This window comes from Macaca fascicularis, chromosome 11 (genome assembly GCF_037993035.2).
Source record: "Macaca fascicularis isolate 582-1 chromosome 11, T2T-MFA8v1.1".
Taxonomy (NCBI): Eukaryota; Metazoa; Chordata; class Mammalia; order Primates; family Cercopithecidae; genus Macaca; species Macaca fascicularis.
In genome coordinates this window covers 55,966,031-55,978,893 of record NC_088385.1, presented here as the reverse complement: position 1 = coordinate 55,978,893, position 12,863 = coordinate 55,966,031, and the positions used below count along the sequence as shown (strand labels likewise).

The 12,863-nt window shown below is 45.8% G+C and overlaps 1 long non-coding RNA gene across 2 annotated transcripts in view; it reads right to left on the bottom strand.

Moving 5' to 3' along the window:
• Window positions 1–206: 206 nt before the first annotated feature.
• The window catches only part of LOC135966227 (uncharacterized), a 32,985-nt gene continuing 20,328 nt past the window's right edge, over window positions 207–12,863 (bottom strand). For both annotated transcript variants that reach the window (XR_010579388.2, XR_010579389.2), the window contains exon 3: window positions 207–4,834. This is a non-coding gene — a long non-coding RNA (uncharacterized lncRNA). The remainder of the gene's footprint in view (window positions 4,835–12,863) is intronic.

The window sequence follows — 12,863 nt, the reverse complement described above, 5'->3', positions numbered from 1 at the left end:
CACCACTGCACTTCAGCCTGGGCAACAAGAGCGAAAATCCGTCTAAAAAAAAAAAAAAAGTTTGACTTACCATGTTTTTTCTTTTGTTGCTTGTGCTTGTGGTGTCATATCTAAAAAAGCATTGCCTAATCAAAAGTAATAAAAATTTATCTCTGCTTTCTTCTGAGTTTTATAGTTTTAGCTCATATATTTAGGTCTTTGATCCATTTTAATTTTTGTGTATGGTGTGAGGTAGGAGTCTCTATTAGTTTCTTAGAGCTGCTTTTAAACCACAAATTGAGTGGCTTAAAACAAAAGAAATGTACTGCCTCATAGTTCTGTAGGCTAGAAGTCTGAAATCAAGGCTTTGGCAAGTTTGGTTCCTTCTGGAGGTTCTGAGGGAGAATCCGTCCCATGCCTCTCTTCTAGCTTCTGCTGGTGCTGACAATCCTTGGCATTCCTTACTTACCTTGTAAACACCACTACAATTTCTGCCTGTGTTGTTACCAGGCATTCTCGCTATGTGTCTATGTCTTCACACGGCCTTCTTATAAGGACGGTCGTTAGATTTAGGGCCCACTCTAATCCAGTATTTCCCCATCTTAACTAACTACATTTGCAAATATTCTATGTCTAAAGAGGGCCATATTCTGAGGTTGTAAGTGGACACTCAATGTTGGATAGGGGGACACTATTCACACAGCAGAGTCCAACTACATTCCTTTGCATGTGAATATCCAGTTGTCCCAGCATCATTTGTTGAAAAGACTGTCCTTTGGAGCACCTTGTTATAGCCTAGCGAGGGTGGAAGTCTAGGCTCCCTACTCAAGTCTTGGTGATATAGGTAGGGGTGGGGTCACAGTTCTTTCTGTAGCACTTGGCTGGAGTACAGGAGTTGTTATATAAAGTTTGCTGTCTTGCTAGATTGTACCTTTCCTGGTTCTTTGGCTAGTGAGCAGGTTTTCGTTTTTTGTCTCACCCTTTGGCATTTTTGGATTGTCAGCTTCTTCAGTTCCAAGGCTTCCAGACGTAAGGTAGAAAGAAAACCTAGGAAACTCATCACCGTGTTGTTCCTTGGATCCCCAAGATCCTTAGCTTGTCTGCTGCCTTCTCTCCATCTTTCAGTCTTCTTCTTTTTTCTTTTTGAGACAGAGTCTCACTCTGTTGCCCAGGCTGGAGTGCAGTGGTGCGATCTTGGCTCATTGCAACCTCCACCTCCTGGGTTTAAGCAATTCTTCTGCCTCAGCCTCCTGAGTAGCTGGAATTACAGGCACACGCCACCACGTATGGCTAATTTTTGTATTTTTAGTAGAGATGGGGTTTCACCATATTGGCCAGGCTGGTTTTTTAACTACTTACCTCAAGAGATCCACCTGCCTCAGTCTTTCAAAGTGCTGGGATTGGCCGGGCGTGGTGGCTCAAGCCTGTAATCCCAGCACTTTGGGAGGCCGAGGCGGGCAGATCACGAGATCAGGAGATCGAGACCATCCTGGCTAACATGGTGAAACCCCGTCTCTACTAAAAAAAATACAAAAAACTAGCCGGGCGTGGTGGCGGACGCCTGTAGTCCTAGCTACTCCGGAGGCTGAGGCAGGAGAATGGCGTGAACCCGGGAGGCGGAGCTTGCAGTGAGCTGAGATCCGGCCATTGCACTCCAGCCTGGGTGACAGAGCAAGACTCCATCTCAAAAAAAAAAAAAAAAAAAAGTGCTGGGATTACAGGTGTGAACCATCATGCCCGGCTTTTCTTTCAGTCTTCTTATGTTTGTTTTATATACAATGTCCAGGGTTTTTAGTTGTATTTAGTGGCAGGAATTTGGGAAGTATGTCTACTCCACCTTCCCAGTGCACTGAATTTATAAGGCAATTTAAGTAGAATTAGCATCTTTGTAATCTGATACTTCCAAATACTACATGTGATATATCTCTCAATATATTAATCATAATATCTCTCAATAAAGACACTATGTTCTTGCAGATGTCTTGTTCTTTTGTTGTTGTTATTGTTGTTGGTGTTAGTGTGAAAGAAAATAGAATCTTGGGACCCCAAACTCACTATGCCAAAGGGAAGTTAAGCTTGAGAGCTGAATTACTGCATTCCTTTTGTTGCCAGATAGCTGTAATTTCACAATCCTGTGTCATAGCCTCATTTCTTCTACTCCCTTTTCATATGTAAAATGTCAATTTACTGAGGCTAATCAGAGCCTCACAAGAATATAACCATTTGCTTCACTACCTACCCTGCCTACCTTTTTCCCCCTCCTGCTTGCTCTTTCCCCTTTAAATAATGAAGTTCCCTGCCAGGTATGGTGGCTCACACCTGTAATTCCAGCACTTTGGGAGGCCAAGGTGGGCAGATCACCTGAGGTCAGGAGTTTGAGACTAGCCTGGCCAACATGGTGAAACCCTGTCTAAAATGGGTTTTGGGAACTCTTAAATTCTAATCGTTTATATGTAAATTTTGCAGACAATTTTTGCATACATGTCATGATGTTACCAGTGGAGGGTGTCCAAGTCCTTGGCATCTTGAACAAAGAATCGGACAAAATGTACAAAGTAAGGAAAGAATGAAGCAACAAAAGCAGAGATTTGTTGAAAATGAAAGTATACTCCACAGGGTGGGAGCAGGCCGAACATGGGCTCAAGAGCTCAGTTACAGAATTTTCTGGGGTTTAGGGTGTGGTGGCTCACACCTGTAATCCCAGCACTTTGGGAGGTCAAGGCGGGCGGATCACCTGAGGTCGGGAATTCAAGGCCAGACTCACCAACACAGAGAAACCCTGTCTCTACTGAAAAATACAAAAATTAGCCAGGCATGGCCTGTGGCAGGCACCTGTAACCCCAGTTACTCAGGAGGCTGAGGCAGGAGAATCTCTTGAACCCAGGAGGCGGAGGGTGCAGTGAGATGAGATGGCGCCATTGCACTCCAGCCTAGGAGTCAGAGCGAGACTGTCTCAAAAACCAACAACAACAAAAAATAAATAAATAAAAAAGAATTTTCTGGGGTTTAAATAACTCTCTAGAGGTTCCCATTGGTTACTTGGTATACACCCTATGTAAATGAAGAGGATATTTTTTGTCATAGCTGAAGTGTTTTCATTTGATTCAGTTCTACGAAGTCCTTAGGTTCCCTGCCTCTAGGCCCTATTCTCCTGCCTCAGTGAGTGGTGCAAGGTTAGAGATAAGCAGGTCCTTGCATGTTTGTGTGTTTCCACAGTGTCAGGTTTTTATTTATGCTATTGCGATCACAAAAGCCAGGAGCTACATGGAGTTCCCAAGGAGGCAATCTCCTCAGTACTGTTACAGTAGGTAGCTAGTCAGGCATGAGCAGGGCAGGAGAGGGCTCCCTGCACCCACCAGGAATGTCAGGTGACCAATGGTCAGGCAGTTGTCACACTACCTATCTAAAATAATTGGTCACAGCCAGTACCAGGGAGAGGCAGTTTCCCAACAGATAAACACCTGAAATTGGTAATCAGCAGCTTCCATAAGATCTAAGGAACTGGGCGAGTGGCCTCAAGCATGCACATTAAGAGGCAAAATGGAGGCGTATGACCTTCCAGAGCATTCCACCAGAAAAGGGAAGAAAACCACAGGTAAGTATGTTTACAACTCCAGTAAACACACTGCGCATGCTCACCTCCCAGGCGCTAGTAGGCCACCGTGCATGTGGGCAGCTCACCCTAAGGGAAGAAAAAAGGGAAAGGGGCACGAAACACTAGAAGTAGGCCAGCATATAAAATCTTAGGTCTGGACCGGGTGCAGTGGCTCATGCCTGTAATGCCAGCACTTTGGGAGGCCGAGGAGGGTGGATTATTTGAGGTCAGGAGTTCAATACCAGCCTGGCCAATATGGTAAAGCCCTATCTCTATTAAAAATACAAAAATTAGGGCCGGGCGCAGTGGCTCACGCCTGTAATCCCAGCACTTTGGGAGGCAGAGGCGAGCGGACCACGAGGTCAGGAGATGGAGACCAACCTGGCTAACACCATCGCTTTAGTAGAGAAACCCCGTCTCTACTAAAAATACAAAAAATTAGCTGGGCATGGTGGCAGGTGCCTGTAGTCCCAGCTACTCAGGAGACTGAGGCAGAAGAATGGTGTGAACCCGGGAGGTGGAGCTTGCAGTGAGCCAACATCGTGCCACTGCACTCCAGCCTGGGCGACAGAGTGAGACTCTGTCTCAAAAAAAAAAAACAAAAATTAGGCCGGGCACGGTCTAATTCCAGCACTTTGGGAGGCCGAGGCGGGCAGATCACGAGGTCAGGAGATCGAGACCATCCTGGCTAACACGTTGGTCTCAAACTCCGGACCTCGGCCTGGGCAACAGAGCGAGACTCCGTCTCAAAATAAATAAATAAATAAAATAAAATAAAATAAAAATAGAAAGATTAGCCAGGTGGTAGTGGTGTGTGCCCTGTAATCCCAGCTACTCATGACACTGAGGCAGGAGAATCGCTTGAGCCTGGGAGGCAGAGGTTGCAGTGAGCTGAGATCGCTCCACTGCAGTCCAGTCTAGATGACAGAGTGAGACCCTGTCTCAATAAATAAATAAATAAATAAATAAATAAATCCTAGGTCCAAGGTGAAATGGGGCACTTCTCCTTCAAGTTGCCCACTTGGGTCTCTTCCAAGTGTTCTTTCCTTCCTTTCGTTCCTGGTGTAAAGCTTTTTAATAAACTTTTACTCCTGCTTTAAAACTTGCCTCGGTTTCTTCTTCTGCCTTATGCCCCTCAGTAGAATTCTTTCTTCTGAGGAGGTAAGAATTGAGGTTGCTTCAGGCCTGTATGGATTCGCTGCTGATGATCTGGATACCTGCCACGGCTAACAGTACTTCCTGTTCACTCAGTAGTCAGAGCTGTGTGCACACAAACCAGTCAATATTGTAAACCATATATAATAGTAAAATTAATCAATATATAAATGTTACAAGTTAAACATTCCACGATAAAGTAACATTTAACATCAAGAGGAGAAAGAGATAGGAGAAAGGGTTAAATAACCAGTCCAGGGGGAGCAAAGAAGAAAAGGAGTTCTGTTTTGGGCCAGTTGGTCTGTCAGTCTTTCGAGGAAGAGTCTTTGATGTGGCAGAGCCTTCAGAGGCAGATGCCAAGTTCTTATCACCAGTGACTGACTGCGAGACAATGTCAGTTAAGATGACCATTTCAAGCTGCTGAAGGTCTCATCTTTTTTTTTTTTTTTTGAGACGGAGTTTTGCTCCTTGCCCATGTTGGAGTGCAATGATGCGATCTCGGCTCACTGCAACCTCTGCCTCCCGGGTTCAAGCGATTCTCCTGCCTCAGCCTCCCAAGTTGCTGGGATTACTGGGTGCCCGCCGCCATGCCCGACTAATTTTTTGGATTTTGAGTAGAGACCAGGTTTTGTCATGTTGGCCAGGTTGGTCTCGAACTCCTAACCTCAGGTGATCCACCGGTCTCAGCCTCCCAAAGTGTTGGGATTACAGGCGTAAGCCACCCATGCCCGGCTATTTTATTTTATTTTATTTTGACTGAATCTCACTCTGTTGCCAGGCTGGAGTGCAGAGGCGCAATCTCGGCTCACTGTAACCTCTGTCTCCTTGGTTCAACCGATTCTCCTGCCTCAGCTTCCCGAGTAGCTGGGATTACAGGCACTTGCCACCATGTCCGGCTAATTTTTTGTATTTTTAGTAGAGACAGGGTTTCACCATGTTGGCCAGTCTGGTCTCAAACTCCTGACCTCAGGTGATCCGCCCGCCTTGGCCTCCCAAAGTGCTGGGATTACAGGCGTGAGCCATCGGGTCCGGTTGGCCTCATCTTTTATAGTCACAGAATCCTCTAGTGAGAACTGATAGTGGAAGAGCATGCTTGTGTCCTTAACTGGCTGGATGCATCTTTTAAAAAACTTTGTTTATTAAGCAAAGCATCTCATCCTTGTTGACAAAATGCCCTATGAAATATAAAATGGGCCAGACGCAGTGGCTCAAGCCTGTAATCCCAGCACTTTGGGAGGCCGAGATGGGCGGATCACGAGGTCAGAAGATTGAGACCATCCTGGCTAACATGGTGAAACCCCGTCTCTACTAAAAAATACAAAAAACTAGCCGGGTGAGGTGGCGGGCGCCTGTAGTCCCAGCTACTCAGGAGGCTGAGGCAGGAGAACGGCATAAACCCGGCAGGCGGAGCTCGCAGTGAGCTGAGATCCGGCCACTGCATTCCAGCCCGGGCGACAGAGCGAGACTCCGTCTCAAAAAAAAAAAAAAAAAAAGAAATATAAAATGGAGGCTGGGAGCGGCGGCTCATGCCTATAATCCCAGCACTTTGGGATGCTGAGGACGTGGATCACCTGAGGTCAGGAGTTTGAGACCAGCCTGGCCAACATGGTGAACTCCCATCTCTACTAAAAATACAAAAAAAAATTAGCTAGTCGTCTTTGCGGGCACCCATAATCCCAGCTACTCAGGAGGCTGAGGCAGAATTGCTTGAACCTGGGAAGCAGAGGTTGCAGTGAGCCAAGATCACGCCATTGCACTCCAGCCTGGTTGACAAAAGTGAAACTCTGTCTCAAAAAAATAAAAATAAAAAAATGAATGGCCATGTGCAATGGCTCACACCTGTAATCCCAGGACTTTGGGAGGCCGAGGCGGGCAGATCACGAGTTCAGGAGTTTGAGATCAGCCTGACCAACATGGTGAAACCCCATCTCTACTAAAAATACAAAAATTAGCCAGGCATGTGGCACGCTGTTCAAGAGGCTAAGGCAGGAGAATTGCTTGAATCCGGGAGGTGGAGGTTGCAGTGAGCTGAGATCACGCCATTGCACTCCAGCCTGGGAGACAGAGTGAGATTCTGTCTCAAAAATAAATAAATAAATAAAAATAAAAATAAAAACATAAATACAAAATGGAGTATTTTTCTAAGATGACGTTAGCTATGTCAAGAGTGCACTGTACCATACATAACTATTCTGTAAGGTTTTTTTCTGACACTAAACACCAATTCTCCAATTCTCTAACACAAATTGGGTGTCAAACAATTAAATTTGATTCTCTTGGCTCAATTCCCTAAAATTGCCCCACTTTAAGTGCCAGTCACAAGTCCCTCTTTGCCACCGAACAGTTATAAATTCAAGAATACCCGCCAACCTCCCTCAGGTTCAATAATGCATTAGAACAATTCACGGAATATAGGAAAACACTTTACTTACATTTAGCAATGCGTAAAGGATATAACTCAGGAACAGCTAAGTGGAAGAGATGCACAGAGAAAAGTATGCCCTGGGTGGTGGTAGAAGGTAGAGGAAATTATGGAGTTTCCACGCCTTCTCCTGGTTGGCACCCTCCTAACACCAATTTTTTCAACAACTATGAAGCTTTCCACACCCTATTATTTAGGGGGTTTCCTGGAGCTTTCTTTTCTTTTTTTTTTTTTTTTTTTTTTTTTTTTTGAGACGAAGTCTTGCTCTTGTCCCCCAGTCTGGGGGAGAAGATCTCAGCTCACTGCAACCTCTGCTTCCCAGGTTCAAGCAATTCTCCTGCCTCAGCCTCCCGGGTAGCTGGGATTACAGGTGCCTGACACCACACCCGGCTAATTTTTGTATTTTTAGTAGAGATGGGGTTTCACCATGTTGGCCAGGCTGGTCTCGAACTCCTGACCTCAGGTGATCTGTTGCCTTGGCCTCCCAAAGTACTGGTACTACAGGTGTGAGTCACCGTGCCTGGCCAGAGTTTTCACTACATAAGCATAATTAAGGCTTGACCTTTTGGTGATCAAACTCAATCTCCAGTCACCACTTCCCTCCCTGGAGGTCTTGGGGGATGGGGCTGAAATTTCTAACCCTCTAATCCTGGCTTGGTCTTTTCATTCTGAAGCTACTTAGGTAGGCCCTCTCCCTCCATCTCAAGCCCCTCAGAAGCCATCTCAGGCCCCTTAAAAGCCATCTCAGGGTTGGGCATGGTGGCTCACATCAGTAATCCCAGCACTTTGGGAGGCTGAGGCAGGCAGATAACTTAGGCCAGGAGTTCGAGACCAGCCTGGCCAACATGGGGAAACACTGTCTCTACCAAAAATACAAAAATTAGCCGGGCAGGTGGTGCACACCTATAGTCCCAGCTACTCAGGAGGCTGAGGTACGATAATCACTTGAACTGGGAAGCGGAGGTTGCAGTGAGCTAAGATCACTCCACTGCACTTCAGCCTGGGCAATGAGTTTCTTCTGAGATGGTAAAAAATGTTCTGGAATTAGAGTGTGATGATGGTTGCACAAGTCTATAAATGTGTTAAAAATCACTGAACTTGGCTGGGCATGGTGGCTCACGCTTATAAACCCAGCACTTTGGGAGGCCGAGGTGGGCAGATTACGTGAGGTCAAGAGTTTGAGACCAGCCTGGCCAACATGGTGAAACCCCATCTCTACTAAAAATACAAAAATTAGTTGGGCATTGTGGCACATGCCTGCAATCCCAGCTACTTGGGTGGCTGAGGCAGGAGATTCTCTTGAACCTGGGAGGTGGAGGTTGCTGTGAGCCAAGATTGCGCCATTGCACTCCAGCCTGGGCAACAAGAGCACAAATACACAAACAAAAAACAAAACAAAAAACCACTGAACTTTAGCACTGTCCTGGCTTACAGAAAAAAATTAAAAACAAAACACAAACCCTCCACTGAACTGTACACTTTAAAGGGGTAAATTTTCTTTTTTTTTTCTTCCCCAAGATGAAGTCTTGCTCTGTCACTCAGGCTGGAGTGCAGTGGCACGATCGCGGCTCACTGCAACCTCCGTCTCTTGGGTTCAAGCAATTATCCTGCCTCAGCCTCCTGAGTAGCTGGGATTATGGGTATGTGCCACCACACCCAGCTAATTTTTTTAATTTTTAGTAGATATGGGGTTTCACCATGTTGGCCAGGCTGGTCTTGAACTCCTGACCTTGTGATCTGCCCACCTTGGCCTTCCAAAGTGCTGGGATTACAGGTGTGAGCCATCGTGCCCGGCCTAAAGGGGTAAATTTTATGTAATCTGAATTAAATATCCATAAAGGTGTTTAAAAATAAAAACCGGTGGGCCGGGCGCGGTGGCTCACGCCTGTAATCCCAGCACTTTGGGAGGCCGAGGCGGGTGGATCACAAGGTCAGGAGATCGAGACCACGGTGAAACCCCGTCTCTACTAAAAATACAAAAAATTAGCCGGGCGCGGTGGCAGGCGCCTGTAGTCCCAGCTACTCAGGAGGCTGAGGCAGGAGAATGGCGTAAACCCAGGAGGCGGAGCTTGCAGTGAGCCGAGATGGCGCCACTGCACTCCAGCCTGGGCGACAGAGCGAGACTCCGACTCAAAAAAAAACAAACAAACAAACAAAAAAAACGGTAAGTAAAGGGCAAAAATGAATACTCCTATATCCTACATGAGTCTTAATTCACCATTTTACTTTAGATTGACTTTTTAAACATTAATTCTAAAAGTAATGCAAATAGATTTTTAAAAAACTGTTGGTCAGGCACAATGCCTCATGCCTGTAATTCCAGCACTGTGGGAGACCAAGGCAGTAGCCTGAGGCCAGGAATTTGTGACCAGCCTGGACAACATAGCAAGACCCCTAGCTCTACAAAAAATAGTAATAATAATTAGGGCATGGTGGTGCACACTTGTAGCCCTAGCTGCTCAGAAGGATCACTTGAGTGCAGGAGATCAAGGCTACAGTGAGCCATGGTCACACCACTGCACTCTAGCCTGGAGGGACAAAGGGAGACCCTGTATTAAAACAAAGAGAGAGAGAGCGGGGTGGGTAGTGGGGAAAGAAACGAAAGAAACAAAAAAAGAAAGGATGGCAGGAAGGGAGGGACAGAGGAAGGGATAGAAGGAGGAAGAAAAGTATTAAATATAAAAAAACAGAGAGGGTCAGGTGCGGTGGCTCAAGCCTACAATCCCAGCACTTTGGGAGGCTGACGCAGCTGGATCACCTGAGATCAGGAGTTCGAGACCAGCCTGGACAACATGGTGAAACCCCGTCTCTACTAAAAAATACAAAAATTAGCCAGGCGTGGTGGCGCATGCCGGTAGTCCTGGCAACACGGGAGGCTGAGGCAGGAAAATCACTTGCACCCAGGAGGTGGAGGTTGCAGTGAGCCAAGATCTCACCATTGCACTCCAGCCTGGGTGACAGAGTGAGACTCTGTCTCAAAAAACCAACATAAAAAAAAAACCCTTCTCCTTAACCATCCTTAGTTATTATTGACACTTTGTTTTCATTACTTTTGTTTATTTATTTATTTTTTTGAGACAAGGTCTCACTCTGACACCCAGGTTGGGGTGCAGTGGCCCAATCTTGGCTCACCGCAGACTCGACTTCATGGGCTCAAGTGATCCTCCTGCCTCAGCTTCCCAAAGTGCTGGGAATACAGGCATGAGCCACTGTGTCCGACTGTTTTCATTCCTTTCAAAGCGCCTTTTCACCAGTTCTCATTTTATCCAAGGAAAATTGAGCCTTCCTTTCTTCTTTGCATAGAAATTTTAGATACTCAGATATCTAGATGAGACCTGAGTATCTGTGCAACATGGTAGCTACTAAATACATGCAGCTATTTAATTTTTTTTTTTTTTTTTTGAGACGGAGTCTCGCTCTGTTGCCAGGCTGCAGTGCAGCGACCTGATCTCGGCTCACTGCAACCTCCACCTCCTGGGTTCAAGCGGTTCCCCCACCTCAGCCTCCCAAGCAGCTGGGACTACAGGCGTGCACCATCACACCCAGCTAATTTTTGTATATATTTGTATTATTTAATTTTAAATTAATTACAATCTAATAAAGTAAAATATTCAATTTCTTGTTCACACTAGATACATCTTTTTCTTTTCTTTTTTTTTTTTTTTGAGATGGAGTCTTGTCCTGTGGCCCACTGCATTCCAGCCTGGATGACAAAGCAAGACCCTGTCTCAAAAACAAACAAAACAACAAAAAAAACTTCATTGCTAAAAAATGCTAATGATCATCTGAGCCTTCAACTAGTTATAATCTTTTTGCTGGTGGAGGATCTTGCCTTGATGTTAATGGCTGCTAACTGATCAGGGTATTGATTGCTGAAGGTTAAGGTGGATGGAGCAATTTTTTTTTCTTTTTCTTTTTTTTTTTGAGATGGAGTCTCACTCTTGTCGCCCATGCTGGAGTGCAATGGTGTGATCTCAGCTCACTGCAACCTCCGCCTCCCAGGTTCAAGCGATTCTCCTGTCTCAGCCTCCCAAGTAGCTGAAAGGTGTAAGCCAGTGCACCCGGTCGCAACTTTTCTTTTTTTTTTTTTTTTGAGATGGAACTTCACTCTTATTGCCTAGGCTAGAGTGCAATGGTGCAATCTCAGCTCACTGCAAACTCTGCCTCCCAGGTTCAAGTGATTCTTCTGCCTCAGCCTCCCAAGTAGCTAGGATTACAGGCATGTGCTACCATGGCCGGCTAATTTTTTGTATTTAGTAGAAGCGGGGTTTCGCCATGTTGGCCAGGCTGGTCTCGAACTCCTGACCTCAGATGATCCACCCGCCTTGGCCTCCCAAAGTGCTAGGATTACAGGCGTCAGCCACTGCGCCTGGCCTGCAGTTTCTTAAAGACAACAGTGACGTTTGCTGCAGTGATTGACTTCCTTTCATTAAAGATTTCCCTATAGCATGCGATGCTATTTGATAGCATTTTACCCACAGTAGAACTTCTTTCAAAATTGAAGTCAATCCTCTCAAACCCTGCTGTTGTTCTATCAACTAAGTTTATGAAATATTTAAGGCCGGGCGCGGTGGCTCAAGCCTGTAATCCCAGCACTTTGGGAGGCCGAGATGGGAGGATCACGAGGTCAGGAGATTGAGACCATCCTGGCTAACACGGTGAAACCCCGTCTCTACTAAAAAATACAAAAAACTAGCCGGGCGAGGTGGCGGGCGCCTGTAGTCCCAGATACTCGGGAGGCTGAGGCAGGAGAATGGCGTAAACCCGGGAGGCGGAGCTTGCAGTGAGCTGAGATCTGGCCACTGCACTCCAGCCTGGGTGACAGAGCAAGACTCCGTCTCAAAAAAAAAAAAAGAAAAAGAAAAAAAAAAGAAATATTTAAAATCCTTTGTTGTTATTTCAATAATGTTCAAACATCTTCACCAGGAGTAGATTCCATCTCAAGAAACCTCCACATGAGCGTAGTGGCTCATGCCTGTAATCCCAGCACTTTGGGAGGCCGAGGCGGGTGGATCACCTGAGGTCAGGAGTTTGAGACCAGCCTGGCCAACATAGCGAAACCCCATCTCTGCTAAAAATACAAAAACTTAGCCGGGCATGGTGGCAGGTGCCTGTAATCCGAGCTGCTTGGGAGGCTAAGGCAGAATAATTGCTTGAACCAGGGAGACAGAGGTTGTAATGAGCCAAGATCGCACCATTGCATTCCAGCCTGAGTGGCAGAGCAAGAATCTGTCTCAAAAAAAAAAAAAAAAAAAAAAGTAAAAATTACTCTTAGATCCAAGGGCTACAGAATGGATGCTGTGTTAAGCAGTCATGAAAGTAACATTAATCTCCCTCCCTGTACGTGGCCATCAGAGCTCCTGGGTGACCAGGCGCATTGTCGATGAGAAGTAACATTTTAAAAGAATCTTTATTTCTGAACAGTAGGTCTCAACAACAGGCTGAAAATACTCAGTAAACCATGTTGTAAATAGGTATGCTGTCATCCAGGTGTTGTTGTTCCTTTTATAGAGCATGGGCAGAGTAGACTTAGCATGATACTTTAGGGTCCTGGGATTTTTGGAATGGTAAATGAACATTGGCTTCAACTTAAAATCACCAGCTGCATTAGCCCCCGACAGATTCAGACTGTTCTTTGAAGCTTTGAAGGTAGGCACGGACTTCTCCTTTCTAGTTATGAAAGTCACAGATGACATCTTCTTTCAACGTGAG